A 14,186-nucleotide genomic window follows, 5' to 3' on the forward strand; every position below is an offset into this window, starting at 1 on the left:
TTTATATTTGAAAAGTTGAAATGTTTCTTTTTTTCATGTGTGTGTACAAAAAGTACTGTCTTCGAAATGCACTCATTATGAAGAAGACCATCATAACTTCAAAACTATTTATCCTATCAGCTTGAATTACATCTCATTTAATTATGTATTAAAACTTTGATCGAAAATCTTTCCTTACGTGATCTACTATTTAATTCTAGAAATATCTACAAGCTTTTCTTGAAACATTTGATGAAATGTAAATTAATTTGCATTGCATCACAAAAGTTTATTTTTTAATTCGATAAAACAAATGTTATCAAGCAATTTTGCATAAATATATCAATAAATAATCGTCAAAATGAAACTATCCATTTAAAACTATCTAGCTTGTTATGTATGAAGGAATGCATGTGAACTTAAATTATGTAATGAAAAAATATTTTAACTTATTAATTAAAGATGATAGAAATTCATGATACGGTATTGAAATAACCAAAAATAAATTATAAAAATTTTATTTCCTTGTAATCATATGTTTAAAATCTTGGTTACAATAAATTAGATGACAAGAATATGTAAAAAGCGAAAATACGTAAAAATGTCTTAATATGCAGACAAAACGTTAAAATTCAAACTTAGGATCTTTTTCTAAAAGCACTGTTTGTTCGTTTCTCAAAATGTAAGAAATCTTAGTCAAATCGAGATATTTTGTTTCTTCTTTCTTTTCCTCATTTTAATAATGTCTTAAAATTAATATATCCTACCCTTTAACATTTGAAAGAAAATTCTAACATAACTGTACTATACTATATCATAAAAATGTCTTGTTATGCTTATTCCTAGTATTCTAATGTAACACTTGAAAAAAAATGACTTTTACACTTGGAAGTTCTGAAACTTTATTTTATATCTAAAATGATTGACCTATATGATGATAAACGACTGGTTTAGGAGGAAAGGAAAGTCTAAAATATAAATAGTTGTTAAACATCTCCTTTAAATGTAATTGCTTATCTATAAAATGTGTATGAGATTATTAATTGTTCGCCCATTTGAACTAAAATTGAAAGAAATTTTTGTATGAAAATCTCACTGAATTAAGAAATTAACAGAGAAGTTAATGATTTTGAGTATTTACATTTAGATTACGACAATAAAATTTGAAATAAGAAAAGAAAAAACATTAAAAATTGTCAGTTACTAACAAAAATCACTATAATGGATTAAGCATGTATGTGTGACAGTGTGTAGAGATTATACTTGTTGTTATACTTTCTCAAAATTGAAACTTATAAAAAATTATTTGAGAAGTTCGATAAGACAGGATCGATTGAATGGACTTGCTCTACTGTCTATTGAAAACGAAAGAGCACGAAATATTGATTTCGGCGATATAATTGATGAATTTGAGGCAACAAAGGCCAGGAGAAATTAATTTTAAGTTTTGAAATTTTTTATTTCTGATTTTAGAAAGATTTATGTTCAGCAATTTTAAAATTGTTATAATTTATTATTTAATTTTTATTAATTAATAATAGATTAGCAAATTTAGTGGACTGTGTTTCAAATTATGGATGGATTTATATTTTGTACTAATAATTATAAATATTAATTTTATGACGTTTTTCTTTATTTTACATAAAAAAAAAATTTCTTTTCACCTTTTTAAAAAAATTTTTTTACTATGAAATCTATTTTACAATTTACTTTAAATATTTTTCAAAAACTGAAAATAATCTAAAATTTTAAATATGAAATCTTTATTCTAGACATTTATTTTAATGCAAACTGATGTATTATAATCTTTCTCAACTAACTTAAGTGTATAAATCTATCTACCAAACTAGAACCATTAAATACATTTAAAATCTGTATTTAGTATGCGTTTTTTAATTATTTTTAGATGTCTTGAAGTCTTAAACACTTATTTGTGTTTTGTAATTAAAAATTAATTTTTTTAAATATAATATTTTACATTCTAGTGTTAAATTTACAACTTACAATATTTTGTAATCCCATTTCTATGTGAACAAGTGGGTTATTTTCGTAAATATATTAATCAACATGATACATAAATAGCTAAAATGACGATTAGAGATGGAGTACACAAAGTTTTAGAAAGGGCCCCGGCAAAAATTTGAGCCCCAGGGCCCCGAAGGGCGAAGTTACGGCACTGATCAATTGGCTGTCCATTTTCCGATCTGGTTATTACTGCAGACCTCACAACAATGCTTAGCTGATCTACCTTCGATATGTCATGTGCCGTATCCATTATGATGGCAAGAAACGGCGACGCTGTAATTTGTTCTAGTAGAAGGGTTTCTAGTTTGGTCCCCAAGCTCTCAATCATTTCATTTTGAATTGTTGCACTCAGATATCTTGTAGATCCTAAAAACATAAAAAAACACAATTTCAAAAAAGTCCTGATATTAAACAGTTAATAATTATAAACAAAATAAAACGATGAAAAAACTTGGAAATAATTATTATTACCTTTGGGCATATCCAAAACTTGCTGCAAAATGTGATCATATCGGGCGACAAGCTCTACAAAGGACAGAAAATTTCCGTGGTATCCTTTCTGACTTAAGTTTTCTTGATGTCCTCTCAAAGCCAAACAACTCTTTGCTAGGCTAAGTATGATAACGAATAACCTTTGAAGAACCATTTTCCAAAATGATGCTTCTTTGCGAATTTCATTTTCAAGTTCCTTGTCGATAGTATTAGTATCTTTTTTTTTCTTTCCAAAATTCATACACAGCACATGCTTCCGAATGGCCACTCGAACAACTGTGTTGTTTAGTTCTTTCTGATAAATGCTTCCAATCTCGAATTCCCGTACACCAAACATTATTCCTTTGTGAAGCAAATAACCAGCAGGGTTGACAATAGGCAGCGTCTAGTATTTCGGAATAACACAACCAAAAACGATTAACTGGCCCATATTTAGAACACGAAACGTAGTACGATTTTGAAAAACACCTATTGTTCTGGTTGATGTCTGTTGGAAAAAGTCCTGAAGGCTGTAAAGGCCCCATATCAAGAATTTGACGTTTTTCGTTATCACTAAATATCTTGTTCATGAAGTTTCCCAAGTCATAAGAAGATTTGTCGTACACATTTTCGAAAAATGTAGAGGCCTGTGGTTCCTCCAAACCCTCCGCTCTTATGTGTGTCATGCAAACATCATCCACGTTCACATGATCGGCGGCGAAGGTGTCTCCAACTGCAATAATTGTCGAATCTTCTTCAGTAGGCTTCTCAACCAACACTGCAGTTACCACATTATTTGAGTCACTATCAATAGAAATATTTTGGCCAGATGTACTTGCAGAAGGCTGACTAAAAAACTTGTCAATTTTGAGCAATTTTTGTTTACTATCTTCTTTTTCTTGGCGTTGTTTGCGTTTAAATGCACCACTGGGTTTCTTCTTTTTATCCATAATTTTAGTTTTCTAATTTATTTAAACAATACAATATTAGATTGTGCTCGAGTAGGAAGGTACTCACTGTTCACTGACGACGTTAAAAGTAAAATAAAAGGAGAGAGAAACACAATGATACGCTACAAGTGTCGTTGGAGAATCCCCGGAAAAAAAATTGTCACCTTTAGTGTTACCACATTTAACGGTGGAGACTGTAATGGTTGGCAACTATTTGGCGATCTTTTAAGGCGCACTTGGCGCATTTTGTCATCCCGTCGGAGGGATGCGAGAGGGAGAAAGGTAGATGTATGTTTGATATAATCGGGAGAGGGTCTCCCTTGGTATTCTAAGAGCTGGAAACTCTTACTGGAAAACAATGCATATTTCTTTTGTTTTTAAATAAAGTTAAGTTTTATTGTTTTAAAAATCTGGTCTGCTTATTTATTGGAAAGGAAAGGCATTACAGAGACCATGAACGATCTCCTGCCCACGGACCTGAATTAATGTACCTACTGCAGGTGACTTGCATTTTTTCACGACATTTCGCGTTATACAATGAGCTGTAGCCGAAATCTATAGATTTGACACGATTTATTGACTTAACGGACATCAAAATGAGTGGTAAAATCAAATAAAATTGAATCACTATATTGACCAGTACAAAAAAGTTTATTGACATTAGCTTACTTACTCCTGATACAGCATTAATTTTTTAACCGTTCTCGAAAAAAAATTCTTAACTCGAATTCACAATAAAACGAACATATCACTATCCGTCAAATTGACAACACTACCAACCAACAGAAAGAATTTAGGGGAATTCGATCCCTAGACATAACTTTTGAATTTCTCTCAACTGAGTTGTCATGATTAAAGTGGGGTTGCAACCTGTCATATTTATTTTGAAAATGGGAGAAATTTCCAAACATTCAGTTCGATCGAGATTTCTGGTAAGGATTCGAGGGCCCCCTGAGCTTGAGGGCCCCGGGGCACTGCCCCGCCTAGCCCCTAGGTAGCTAAGCCACTGCTACTCTTCTTTTTATATTTATGAAAAGCCACCCTCTTATAAAAAACAGGCCTGCTCCATGAAATTTCAATCTCACTGTGAATTTAGAGCATAGATTTCTCACACAAGTACTGAGGACTTGATAGAAAATGGCATTGGAACTTTCTAGAAGATCAGTTACAAGTTGCAAAAAAAAAAAATTATTAAATATTGAGTACACTTTGATTTAAACTGATTTTCTTTTCTTATCAAAAAATCATTAACATTTTTATTTCTGGTAATACAGTGCTGTAGATGGGGGGAGGGACTCCGTTTCCCAAAATATTTGATTTGCTGTAATTAAAAAAAAATTGAAATATTTGAAAAAAATTTCAAACCAGTTTTTCTCTCTTTTTTCTAGATTTAACTATTTCTTTTTATTATTATGTTGTTGTTTTTTTTTTTTTTTTTTTGACAAATTAAAAAAAATACCTCACCTAACAAAAGTGCTATCAATCAGACTCAAAAGCGCAAGCAAGCTTTCAAATCTGATTTGTGCAATTTTTGGGCTCATCTGTATACAAATGCAATGAGGATAGTCCTGTTAAAAAATATAATTTCGGAAATGCTTATAGTGCTTAAAATTTTTAATGTAGCTGAGAGCTAATTAATCAAAGTAAATATTTAAATTGCATTTACCAGTATTTAATGAGAACAAAATCTTTGCATAAAGTTGCTTTTAATTAATTTCATGAGGTTTGTAAAATTCTGAATATTAAATAAGATTTTTCTTTATAACACTGTTTTACATATTTTAAAATTTGGTTTGCAAGGAAACCAATCAAAATGCAAATAATTATGTTCACACAATGAAAAAGAGGGGCTCGTGGAGTTCGCTCACTCCTTATTTAAATAAAGACACTTTTCAAGTAATATAAGTTATTACAAATGTGCACTTCTCTTACCGTTAAACTCTAACAAAAACAAATTCATATTGTCGCACTGCTGGGTAAAAGTAAAAAAAGTAACTATTTTTAAAAAAAAAATTTTTTTAATTAGCTAGTTAATCGTATATTAGTACACATAGTTGTGCCACAATAACCCACTAAAGGGTCATAAAAATCTAGAAGAAAAGAATGAAAACACCTAGAGTTTGATGAAAGTATAGGCCAGTAACATTTTTGATGATGTCAGAAAATTCATTTATTGGTGTCCAAAAAGCATATGAAGCACAACACGAAAATTACGTTCAGGATTCACAGAAAAACAAAGCTAAGTGTAAAAATACAAAATTCCTTACTCAGTAATATTTAATAGAAATTTATATAGTTTATCATATTATGTAATTATTTTATCAATAGTTTTTATGATGAGTGCACCAAAGATAAAAATAATGCAAATCTGCTACACACACCCTCTTTTTAATATAAATGTCTGCTTTTTTTTTATAATTAAAGCAGGCCAAGTAATTTGAACTGGTCGTTTTTTGGCCCAACAAAAATCAGTCAACTTTGACGCATGCCCTATGAAAAGATGACTTCTCAAATATTTTTTTCCAACTACAGCACTGTGCACGTATCTCATGTTATTAAAGCAGTTACTAATGTTAAAATTGAGCAAAAAAATTTTAACTGATTTTATAGAAAACTTATTTTGCTTGCAGTTGGGCAAGATAAAAGGCTAGCTTAAGGAGATCTGAGCTATTTTTCTTTTGCTTTTTATAATACTTTATTTTTGATATTAGACATTCATTTAAAATTATTTGCTTTTTATTCATCATTAATATAGTGTTACGAGGAATTACCTGATTTTTATAATTGTTTAAAGGTTATTTTACAAACTACCCTACTTAATTCATAGCAATTTGCAAAGATACACCCTTTTTAAAGGGTTGTATATTTTTCTAATCAAAATACTATAATAATGATTCTCATTCATTGTCTTGATCTTTAAGAAAGTGTTTCAAACAAAAAACTTAAGTCTTCATTTTTTTAGTTACTTTTATTTATTATATATCATGTATATGTATAGATATATTACCAGCGATGTTTTAAAGAAGTTATGACTAGTTTAAAAATTACAAGCCTTCTTGTATGTCATGGACAGAAAAATATAAGGATAAGTGGTAAGTTTCAACACACACTGTATCTAAATGAGATAACTTAGCTTTTAGTTCTTAACATCTAAAAAAAAATTTATTTGGATATTTATATATGGGTAGTTTAAACTTCCATACGAAATTACTAATAATCTGCACTGCACTATATTTTTACGGTGTTAATACATTAAAACTCTTATTTCTATGATTACATTGATTATAAGTATGATGATACACATATGATTACATAGGCTTGTAAATATTTTTTTATAAATTAAGAACATGATTTAAAGTGCATCTTAACGAAAATGTTAAACAACTTACATCAAAGTAAGGTTTTTTTTTTCTTTTTCTTTTTGAAGGGGCATTGAAACATTTTTGTAACACTAGGCGAGCGACGATCAAAAAAAAAAAAAAAAAAAAAAAAAAAAAAAACTAGGAACAAATGGTTTTTTATAATGCAAATAAAATAATTTTTCAACAATTGACAGTCTCGTGATCGTGCGTAATACTCATAATAGCTGGAAGGTATAAAATAATGTGCCAGAGAATTAAATAAATTTAATAAAGAACGGGTAAATAACGAATATGAGCTCTCTTACAGATATAGTATTACAACTTAATTTCTTACTGGTATTACGGCAGTTAAAAATTTGCCGTTGCAATTGTTTCAACTCTGTCATCAACTCTCCGTTGCCCTCCCCTGAGCGTTTAAGACCTGCGCTATATAAGATTGAGATCTGGAGAGATAGCTGACTAATCCATGAGGGGAATATTTTCTTGTTATTTAAAATCATTAACTAGGTGAATTTTATGTAGCTCTCTGTTGTCCTTTAAAATTGCTATTCGGAAATGCAAACATAAGGCTCCAAAACCTTTATCCCTATACTTTAAACCAGATTGTCTCTCGCGAAGATATAGAGAATGTTCAACTATTCAACTTAAAAAAAACTTTAATGTCTTATATAATATTTCATATTCGATGGCAAATAGGTCCCTGATTCAAATATAGCTGAATATATTTACACTATCATAGCTTCATATAATAAGAACCAATAATCCACTACTTGCTCCAAATATATATGAAATGCTTCATTATGGTAGCTAAAGCAATAACGTAGTCAAGGAGACAGCTGAAGTGAAATCTCCGCGGGCAGCGAAATTACTGCTAGTTTAAATTACTTCTTCAGTATTTCTAACCCTTTAAATTTTTCTTCAGCAAATATAAATTAAAAAATGCCAAAATTGTTATGATTAATCTAGTTCTCCATGCATTTATTTAATAATGACTAATTACTTATGTATATATGTGTGTATAAGAAAAGAAATGCAGTATTAAAATGAATCAATATGAAATAAAATAAAAAGTTGCAACTCATCAGCAGACAACAAATTCTGATTAACACGAGCTCATCAGCTCGTGTTTATCAGAATTTATTAGCTTTATTTACTTTAAATTATTTCTAAATAATATATATGTATACAAAAAAAGATATCTGCCTAAATAATTTTTGTTCTTTTGATCGGAGTGCCCATCAATGGTTCAAAGGGGTAACTCAAATATGTTAAGATACGGAATCAGACACAAAAATATGCCTAGTATGACTAAACATACCTTTTTTTTTTAAACGGATTTGGATTTTTTAGCTATCAAAATGTGGGGGTAACCGCAATCTGAAACTATGGTCGCAATAATTTAGTCAGGAGAATTGTTGAAAGTTTGGGTCCCTTAATATTAATTTCACTTTCTGTGTATTTCGCCATATTTTGGAAAGCGATTCGAAAAACTTAATAATCGAAAAAATTATAAAATTCGAAAAAATATTATATTCGAAAAAATTATAAAATTAGTTTAATGTAAAAATAATTACTCTTATAGAAAATATTTTTTATTAACTATTTAGTATTATAAATTTTATAACATAGGAATCGATTTGCTAGGTATAAAAATGTTTACGCCACTTTTAAACTATGTAATTTTAATAGACATAACCCTAACTTTGAGCTTTTCAGAGTTATAAAATTCCAAAATAGCTGTTTTTTCTTAAATCTTCATTTCTCAAGAACTTTACGGCCGATTTCGTTAAAGTTTTGTATTTTATGATTTCTTAAAATAGTGTAAAAAATTTCATATTTTACAATTAATGTTTTTTAGATCTTTATTAAATAAAGTAAGAATGAAACATTTAAAACTATTTTTTTCCTGAATCTTTGGATAAACGAATTTTGTAATTGTGTGGAAAAGTTTTTCAATTCACTCTAAAAATTCCGAATTTTTGGCAGCTCCACTGCCGAAACAATTGGCATAAGTGATTTCCAGATTGCGGCTGTTTAGATTGTTGAAAATTCAAATCCGTCGAAAAAAAGATTTGCTTATTCAGAGAAAGTATGTTTTGTGACTGTTCGTAATTAATATTTAACACTGAGTAATTTCATTTTATATCCGGCTCAAGGGTGGCTCCAGGCATTGCCCGATAGGAGGTCAAGTTCGCTCGACAGGAGGGCTCAAGCAAATGAATTCAAAATATATAAATTAAGACGCATTTTACTCTTCATACTTTTCTCACATAATTTTTTTCAGAAGTGTATTTCTAAGAAATAATCAATAAATTTTGATACCATAATCTGCAGATTCATTTTAATGTAAATCGAATGTAAATAAAAAAAAAGCTTTTGTTATCTGTAATTTTGTTATACAACAAATTCTAAAAATACAACTTTTTCAAAATTTGATTCCCGGGAACTATTCGACCGATTTCGTTCAAGTTTTCTATTTTGCCATTTAAAATTGCATTGTTTAAAATGATCTAGAAATTGTATATCTTACATTTCAGAAATTTTTCGACTATTTTTCAGTAAAATAATAAGAAATAATCTATATTTATTAAGAGTTATATTTTGCATGAAATTATCTTTTAATATATGAATTTTAACATTGTATGAAAAAAATTCTCAATTCAGTTAAAAAGACATGGTGAAATATGCAAAAAGTGAAATTAACAAAAAGGGGACCAAACTTTGAACCGCGCTCCTAACCAAACTATTGGGACCATATTCCCAAGACTTCATATATATACTACGTATATAGACTCCCAAAATATACTTCGTATATTTTGGGAGTCAGAAATCCGAATCTGTCAAAAAAGATCCGTTTAATCAGAAAAAGTATGTTCTTTTGTCTTATTTTCAAACTTAAAATATCATTTGCATTAATTATTTAGCATATTTGAGATCACCTTCTCAAACCATTGCGATTGAGTCCTAGAATATGAAGATCCGATCATTAAATCAAAAGTTATTCACGTTTGTTTTTTTGCACACTGTACATCCATTTGAAGTGCATGACTACATTGCTGATAATAGCAAAAGATTCTTATAGGAAGATAATTTAACTGGTAATCATAACTTAAAGGAGTAGATGAAGAAAATAAGGTAAAATAATGTTCTATTTCTATATTAATATCAGGCATAGATACGAACGCTTTCCATTTTGACTTCTTTCGTGTAACTTATTTGATTTAAGTAACGGAAAAATGCATTTTCCTCAAAATAACTTTTGCGGGAAGCTAATAATTTTTAACCCGTTATAAGCAAAGATAACATCAGCCTTCTCGCAATATAACTCTCAATATATCAAGCCTTTACTGTATTTAAAATTTGTAAAACAAAGAAATGGAATTTTGATTTAAAGAAAAAATATTTGAGCCTATGGAAAATGTATTCAAATTAGACTAAACTAATTGAATTGTATATGTTTCAAAAATTTAATGGAAAAAATTACAATATTTAATTTTTAATTGAGCATCTTTATTTAAATCCCTTTTTAAGTTAAAAAACACATTAATTAGAATAAGTATTAATCATTGTTTGCTAATAAAAACGAAAGAGAATAAATCTTACAATGTTCATTTACAATTCTTAAGGAGTATTTGTGAATATTTTTTTCATTTCATACGAAATTCTACCCAAATAAATAAATAAAATTTACTTTATACCAAAAATCAGTAGATAAATAATAACAGAAAGTGAAAAAAATTCAATTTATTGTAAGACTTTAAATGTTTATTTTACTACTGGAAGTATTTATACAGATGATTTGTTGCTTTCAATGCTAAAACCCTTAGTTTTGCAATTTTGAACCGAACTTAGAGTACAAAAAGAAATTAAGAGTATAATTATATTTTTTGCAGACCGTAGCTTTTTCCCGACGATTTTTTAAGTTCGTCCCGAAGGGGAAGGAGGGCAAATGATGCCCGACAGGGGTTCAATTGACCCCCTGCCTGAGCCGCCTTTGATCCGGCTTTTAACAGCCGACTAAATTCTGGGTTTACAACTATCAGTGTTCAACTTTGTAGTCTTGTGTTTTTAAGCCCAACCCAGAAGACCAGGGAACCCTTAGCTTAAGCATAGGGACAAACTAGCCTCTATAGAGAAAGGATGGAACTGACCCGCATATGCGCTACGTAGAGAGGAAAACCTCATACGGCTAGCCCAACGACAAGGGGATTCTAACCCATGATCCATCTGCCAGTGAGGATATTTTACTGTGGTAGGTATGAGCCGGAGCAGAATTCGTACCAACCCGCCACCGCTGGTATTTGAACCTAGGTTCACTCATTGGGAGGCGAACGCTCTATCCACCACGGCTCGCACTAAATAATTTTACATCCATCATTCAACAGCCGACAAAATTTTTTGAGTTTACGGCTACCAATGTTCAACTCCATAGCCTTGAAATTTTGAACCCAATCCAGAAGACAAGGAAATCCTGAGTCAAGTATTGGGTGAAATTTGCCTTTGTGGATGATTGTTTGATGGAACTAACCCGCATTTGCGTTACATGGAGAGGAAAACCAAGAAAACATCCCGCGGTTATCCTGACAGCAAGGGGACTCTAACCCGTGATCCGTCTACCAATGAGGATATTTTACGTCAGCACTATGGTTGATGCAAGCCGGATGCGGATTCGTATCGACCACCCATCGCTGGGATTCGAACCCGGTTCACCTGATTGGAAGGCGAACGCACTAAACCCTAAGCCATCGCGGCTCGCACTAATTAATTGGCATATTTGAGGTCACCTTGTTGAAATTAAAAATCCCATCATAGTAAAAGTTATTTAAGGTGATATCTTTTTCATTTTGTGCACTGTACAACCTGCATATTAGTAATATATATATATGGGTGATTCTCACGAAATATAACAATTTACAGTCTCTTGCTTCAAGATCTAATACTATACTGCTAAAAGAAATTTTTTTTCAAAATTTTAATAAATAGCATTGCTGTTAGTATTTTAAAATGACCTTGTACTAGCATTGGCTGTTTTGTATATTTAAAAAATTTAATTGAATTTCAAAATTCTTAGTATGTCACAAACAATATTTCCAATAATAATTAGCTTCAAAACATCCCATAAATTTTTCAATGTCTAATTTTTTTTATCTCAACCGTTGTAAGCATTTCTAGAATATATGCGGAGGTTATTGTTTACAAAAACTTCGTTGAAAATAATTTTTTCTGTCAATAATTTGTTTGTAACAAGAAAATCTGTCATTTTCCTGGCTACTTTTATTTAGTGATTTATAACCAAAATAGATAGCTCTAGCAATCAATATCTTATGTTAATAGATTGCTTAGAATACCATCCTATCTGAACCTGTCTTATTGCATGAATAAAGTACCAACTTTCTGATTCAAAACCTATTGCAAAAATCTTTTCAACGTGAGTAGGTTCTTATGCTGTCATTTTCCTGTCTTCTTGAAATCATCAATAACATAAATTACATAGATTTACCTGAGTTATTTCAAGAAATCCTGTTGTTTTCTGCGGAATGTAAACATCTTAGGCCGAAATGCTAAATTAAAGTTAAATGCTATATAATGGCAAATTGTCATTATCCTGGCTATCATTTTCCTGGCTTATGAATGCCAGGACATTGAAACAGTTACCAGAATTTTTTTTAAACAGTTGAATGTAAAGAGAGAAAGCAATTATTAACCTAATACCAAGTTTATGTAAGATTGTAATATGCTTGAATGTAATCAAAGTTATTTTTCTTTACATTATAACAAAAAATTTTTTGTTTCTTTCTACAGTGGATAAAAGAATTAATTTAAGAAATTCATGGTCCATCTAATGCAAAGGCTTAAGTTGAGTTACTTACTATTAGCTTAAAATTACTGTTCTTTTAACTTCTAAGCTAATATGTCATTTTCCTGGCATTCAAAATTTGGTGCATTTCTATTTTATTTTTTTTCTTGCGCGAATGTCAATAAACTACACTGCGGTCTGTAAGATATCAATAAATGTAACTATATAAAAAATATACGAAAAAAAATTTCGATTATTTTGAAAACTTTAAATTTGAAGAAATTTTTTGTTCCGAATTGTCATGTTTCCAAAGAATCACCCATATATATATATATATATATATATATATATATATATATATATATATATATATATATATATATATATATATATATATATATATATATATATATATATATATATATATATATATATATATATATATATATATATATATATATATATATATATATATATTATGAATTTACATGGCTCTTGCCTAGCAGAGATCATAGTGCTGATGAAAAATTTACACTGATTGAGTTGAAACAGGTCAGAGTACCATTGCCATCGGGCATAAAATTAAAGATTTTCGGAGTTTCAATATCCATTTAACACGAATGGTGGTTCACTTTAAAGTCTTCTTCTCAAAGATGAATTCATTCCGATTCCTGTCACATCAAAAAACAAAAATTGTTTTTGTTACAGAATCTCTATTGAAGATTTCTATTCTGGCAATTTAAAATTGGAATGGTAAAGTTGTGAATTTTCGGGTATCCTTTTTCAAAATTTATGTACCACTTTTTAGTTTTCTTAAGACGTTGGAAAAGTTATAATTTAAATTATAAGGAGAGAAAGAATAAGGAAAGAAATCATAAGAAAAAAAGAGGGTTTGTGTAATCTCACAGTTTCTTACGAAATAAATAAATACCTAAAATAGTTTTTAAGATGAAAAACTTTACCTGTGAAACTAATGCGTATTTGTGTTAGACTGAGCTTAAAACCACGATAACCTCTAATAGTTAACTCGGCGGAAAGAGAAATTTTACCAGAGTGGTTGGAAATTGAATTTATTGAACTATGACAAGTAAAGAAACACGCTTTCGATTAAAAATTTAATTTTGAAGTTTCCCATAATCAATGATCTTCCTACATGTTTCTTTTTAATATTAAATTTAATTTCAATCTTAAAATTAAAAACTTTTTTTTAATAAAAACTACTTTTAAAAAATTTATCAATTAAAACAGTTTTTTTAGTTAAAACATGTGCCTTTATTTACCATTAAATAATTTTCAATGATGTTTAAATTAACAATAGCATTGGAATAATAAATGTGTCATTTGTAAGAAAATATCTGTTTTGTTTGCAATTGTTGTCCATTACTTTTTTTTTCTAAAATGCTTAAGCCTACAAAAATAAAAGCATATTATTAAAGCATTTCTGAAGGCAAATTTACTATGAGAGTAATGCACATATATTACATTTTTCCAAATTTTTTTAAAATTTTATTCACTGTGATTTATTATGAAACTTTAAATGGATTTGATACATTTTCCGACACTCAGTCTACCAATAAAGAATCTTATACTCCTTTCCCTTAC

Source organism: Parasteatoda tepidariorum, chromosome 11 (assembly GCF_982258835.1).
Source record: "Parasteatoda tepidariorum strain Cologne lab strain chromosome 11, Ptep-v5.0, whole genome shotgun sequence".
NCBI lineage: Eukaryota > Metazoa > Arthropoda > Arachnida > Araneae > Theridiidae > Parasteatoda > Parasteatoda tepidariorum.